The 5,423-nt window shown below is 49.0% G+C and overlaps 1 long non-coding RNA gene across 1 annotated transcript; it reads right to left on the bottom strand.

Annotated features, from left to right (window-relative positions):
* Window positions 1-2,038: 2,038 nt before the first annotated feature.
* LOC123082684 (uncharacterized) lies at window positions 2,039-4,188 on the bottom strand. The gene is made up of 5 exons (XR_006439093.1): window positions 3,515-4,188; window positions 3,285-3,391; window positions 3,010-3,124; window positions 2,842-2,913; window positions 2,039-2,625 (listed from the first exon to the last, which is right to left on the bottom strand). It is a non-coding gene; the product is annotated as an uncharacterized lncRNA (long non-coding RNA).
* Window positions 4,189-5,423: the final 1,235 nt, after the last annotated feature.

Raw genomic sequence — 5,423 nt, 5'->3', positions numbered from 1 at the left:
ATTGTGGCGTTTGGTACACCCAAAGCATTCCTACAGTATCCGGGAGTTGCACAATCTCATGGTCTAAGGAAATGATACATTAGAAAAGCTTTAGCAGACGAACTATACGATCTTGTGCTAGGCTTAGGATTGGGTCTTGTCCATCACATCATTCTCCTAATGATGTGATCCCGTTATCAATGACATCCAATGTCCATGGTCAGGAAACCATGACCATCTATTGATCAACGAGCTAGTCAACTAGAGGCTTACTAGGGACATGTTGTGGCCTATGTATTCACACATGTATTGCGTTTTCCGGTTAATACAATTATAGCATGAACAATAGACAATTATCATGAACAAGGAAATACAATAATAACCATTTTATTATTGCCTCTAGGGCATATTTCCAATAGTATACCCTTCAGGCCGTATGTGCATTTTTTTATGGAAATGGTCTGAATCAGATACTATCCTGCCAGGAAAGAAACTCACACAATCAGGTTTGTTATACACTAAGAAGAACGAACAAAGGAGGAAATGCAGATGCATATATAAACATAAACATGCAAAGCTCAGCCAGCACCAAGAAAAGGGGTCAGCAGAAGATATACAACAACATGAACAGAAGATGTATGTGCCAAATAAGAGCTCCATATATGCTCTAAGGCATAGACTGTCATCTTAAGTAATGTTCAGAATGATTTCTCTGATGGAAACCTTCTATGCCTACATTAAACATAATCAAAATGGAGTTTCCATGGTATAATTTTATGGCACATAAAGTTAAATGACAAAATATGAAGACACAACATAAATTGGAATGGAGGGAGTAAATGGAAATCAATTATTTCTTGTAAAGGGTTATGGGTAGGAAGAACAAACTAAAACAGATCAGTTCTTTGGATTATTGGCGCTAGTGCAATATGAACTGCATCATAATTGAACATATAACATATGTCCATACCTCTGGAACAGATATAACTCCACTATCTAGAAGTGCCAAGTCTGCTTGTGTCTCCCACAAGGAAAACTTGCATAAAGCGGCAGCATTGTAGCTCAAAAGGGTAGTCCAAGATTCAAGTGTGAAACAGGGCATCCTTGAAATGGGTAGGGTCGACATGCTTCCAGAGCATTTTTTTGCATCTTTAAACGCTGGTTACTCTATTTAGAGGGGGGGGAGCTACTGTGCTATTTGCTCAAACATACCTAGGTTGCTCACACGAAGATTTCCTAGTTCTATCTGAGTCATTTCAGCATCCTCTCCATTTTCTTCTGATAAATTATTACAAGAGCCTATCGCGTCATCTTGGCCATTATCATCAGAACCATCATTTTCAATGGATTTCCGAAGTTGCAACATATTTTCTGGAAGCTTTTGTGTGAGGAGAAACCTATACAATCGATATTTTTTTAGTATCATACCAATAGGGCATCATGCAAGATAACAGAAAATCTCTCAAGTCTGATGTGTATTCAGGAGAAAAACAATTATTGCTTAAAAATATATAAGAGGTTCTCAACTCGTACTCCTTGGCTTTTTCTAAGCCTCGGGAAGGGCACCGCCTGCTTCTACTTAATCCTGAGGTATAAACACAACTTTAGTGTACTGCTTCGAAAGAAAAAGAAAAATATACGCTATTATCTTTTCACAAAACCAAACCTTGCAAAATCATGGGTGCCAAAGAATTGAACAAGTATTGATTGATCAAACCGAATTGACTTTAGGGCCCGGCTAGCATGAACATTTGACTCGTCCACTATAACAACTGGCCACATTGCATGACCTGTTGAGGCACACAAGGCTCTTTATATGAGAACAAATTCCAAGTCACTGAGAAAAGTGAGAAGCCTCGTCCACTATAACAACTGGCCACATTGCATGACCTGTTGAGGCACACAAGGCTCTTTATATGAGAACAAATTCCAAGTCACTGAGAAAAGTGAGAAGCCTATGGGTAAAAGGGTGCACTGAAATATGGCAAATCAACCACATAACTAAATGAAACAATTTAACAGAAAGGGAAATCCATGTCACTTGTTTACTTTAGGAATGTAGGAATGTGGAGGAAAATAGGACTAAATTATAAAATAAAAAGTTAATGCCGGGTAATTGGGGAGATGAATATGAAAATTTCAAATAATAAATCAATACTGGGCTTAACATTGGAAAGCATTTTCTGTAAAAAGAGACAGTTAACCATCTAACACATGTGATATGCATGAGAAATCTAATAAAGTTGTAAGTTGATGCAAAACTACCATAAACACTAGAATAAATAAAGTATCACACTGTAAAAGTTCAAAGTAATATGGACAATGACTACAAACAATGCAATAAAACTTGTGATGGCAGAAAGAATAAATGGAAAGGACCATTGGCATCTAATCGCAGTTAACAGCTAGAAGCATCGGCACTCATAAGGAAAAGACATAGGAGTACCTGTTATTTTAGCCCACGCTATATTATCTGGATCAAGACCTTGGTAGTCATGAAAGCTGACAGCAGGTGCAAGTAGCTCATCGTATCCCTTCTTATATCCAGGTTAGATGATCCAAATTTCAGGTTCAGGCACTTCATTTCCTCAGATGAAATGAAAAATTTATCATTTCATTATCTAGGGTAAGGTCTTCATACTTCACCTGCAGTTCATTTAGCTTTAGATATCAACTACACGACATTTTGCATGCCACTCTTCATAGTGCAGACATTACATGGAAAACAGAGTGGTAGATAACATGCCTTTTAGTAAGGAAAATGCAGAAAAAAAAATTAAAATCTAACTGAGGACAATCCTCTCAGGCACACCAATTTTTCATGAATAAGAAAAATAAGAACCAGGTATATAGAAAGCATACAAAATTCTTGGTTAGTTCCGTGTAGGCCGTGATGGAACCCTTGTACCAATCATCATCTTTGGGCCAGAAAACCTGCATTCACCATCAAAATTTAGGCCCCAATTTTGCTGCATTCCATATAGTGATGAAACAAACACATGCTCAGAACAGACGTCATCAAGAACTTACCTTGCACACTAAACCGACAAACGCCTGCGGATCGGCACCCTGAATTTCCAACGTGCGACAAAGCCAGCGTCAAAATTACACGAAGAACAAGTATTCTAGTTGGCCGTTCTTGTTGCTAAAGTCATGAGGAGAGTTTCATTGCAAAGCAAGCACATATCGACATGAGTCGTCGTCAGAATATATGAACAACTAAGAGGAATGAATAATTAATCGCATAAACAAAAATAAAAGACATGGGTAAACTTGCAGGAGGGGTAGTATATAAAGTTGATTACCACTATCTTCCAGCCACAACCTTCTTGACGAGCCTAAACCCGGTGCGGTGCAGCCGGTGCTTCTGTGATTTTCATGGAACATCTTCTAGGCAAATATAAAAACGAATCTGCACAAACAAAGATGATGGTTCTGGGCATTAAATCATGGCATCCCTTAAATAAAAAAAATAGGAGTGGAAGAGAGAGGTAGGATGCTATTCAGGAGGGACTGGAGGGGTGTTGGCACCTACAAAGCTCAAATAGGCGACGTTGGTGGAGCAGAGACTTGAGGCGTTCCATACAACTCGGCTATGGTGGCGTTGTGTGCGTTTCCTGTTGACCAGGGCGCCACCTCACACCCGTCATCTTCCACCGATGGAAACGAATTGATGAACAAATCCACATGGACTATGGCCCCGAAGCCGTCTTCTTCAGTTTTGACGCAGACTTCGTCGTGGGGCGGGAGCAGCGCAGCCATTATCTCCCCCCTTCTCCTCTGCGCCTCGGCTGTCGTCGCCCCATCAGCTCCTCCCCGTCTCTATCTGCGCCCAATGCAGGCGGGGCAGACCCCAGGCTGAGCAGCTCGTGAGCGGGCGCTTCCGCCATGAGCCCCTGCCCAGCGCCTCCTCCTCCAGCTGTCGCGACACCAGCGAGGACGGCCGTGGCTCCTCGAGCCGCGACTTCTTGCGGCGACAGTAGTAGTAGACGATCACAGGAGGCTTGCCGCCCGCGGCGGCGGACGCAGAGCTACGGGGCTTCTTGCGGGGCGGGCAGGGAGCGGTGGAGGAGTAGACGCGGCCGATGTCAGACGCTGGAAGAGCAAGGATGGGATGATTGGATGGTGGAGGCGTGTCGCCGGCGCGGACGGGCGAGCCCTCGTGCGGTGGATATGGGGGGCGGCGGCGGCGGAGATGCATGGAGGGGATGGGGCGTGGGGCTGGAGAAGATGGAACGAGAGAGAGGTCGCGTGTGCGAGTTTCCTTTCTATCGCGTTTAGGGCATCTCCAGCCGCGCCCCAGGAAGGGCTCCTCAGGCGATTTTTTCGCGCCGGCGCCAAAAAATTGCCTAGTCGCGCCCCAGGAGCCCGATTTTCGTCGGCCTGGGCCGAAAACAGCGCCGGCGGACCCAGGCCGAACCCGGCGCGCTGGGGGGCGCCCGGGGGCGCCGGGGGCGAACTGTTTTGGCGCGAAACAGCCGCGGGTCCGTCGCGTCAGCGACACGGCGCCTCGTCTTCCCCCAACGGCCTCGGTTCCCGCGGGGAATCAATGCCAAGGCTGCCGCCGGTCAGCCTTGCCATTGATTCCTCACGGGCGGCGCGTCACGGGACGGCGCGCCGACGCCTCCCCTCCCTCGCACGCATACACACGGGTGTGGCGCGGCTATATAGCCGGTGGCCTGCACTCACTTGTGCCCACACCAGCCCCGCCCCTCGCCGCCGCCTAGCTCCTCCCTCTCCCTACCTCTCCCGAGCGCCGCCGCCCAGCCCCTCCCTCTATCTCTCTACCTCTCCCGAGCCCGTCGCCATGGCGGAATGCTACCCCGGAGACAAGGCGGCGGCCAACGGCTTCGGCCGCCGTTCGCTCCGCGAACAGGAGTCCTGGCTCCTATTCCAGGCGAACATCCCGGCGCCGCCGGACATGCGCGCCGGGCTCAGCGCCGGGGGAGTGCCCATTCCCCCGTTGCCCGACGCCGTGGCGAAGCCGTACTTCGCCGAGGAAGTCGAGGTCGTGCGCGCCTCCCTCCCCGACGCTCAACTCTCCCTCCCCCAGTACGCCGCCGACAACCACGCGGCTTGGGTGGCGTATTTCGAGCGCCGCCAGCAGCAGCGCTTGGCGTCCATCAACGGCGCGCCGGTGGTTGGCGGCCGGCAGAACAGCGAGGGGCTCCACCTATGGTGGGGCGTCCTCGGCCGCACACTCGAGGGCGTGCTGACGTACCTCGAGGGCGGCAACGACCCGCCGTTGGCGTACCCAGCGAGGGCGGTCGCCCCGGCGCAGCACCGACACGCCGGGCCATGGGCGCCAAGGAGGTTCGGGTCCTCCTCCTCTTCTTCCTCCTCCCGATCTTCATCGCACTCCTCCGGCACTCCGGCCCTGCTCGGCGTCAAGGCCGAGCCCGCGGCGGAGACGCCACTCGGCCGGCGCACCCGCAGCGCCGGCA

The sequence above is a fragment of the Triticum aestivum genome, chromosome 4A (genome assembly GCF_018294505.1).
Source record: "Triticum aestivum cultivar Chinese Spring chromosome 4A, IWGSC CS RefSeq v2.1, whole genome shotgun sequence".
In the NCBI taxonomy this organism is placed as follows: Eukaryota; Viridiplantae; Streptophyta; class Magnoliopsida; order Poales; family Poaceae; genus Triticum; species Triticum aestivum.
The sequence above is the reverse complement of the archived record's forward strand: the minus strand, read 5'-3'. Positions and strand labels throughout refer to the sequence as shown.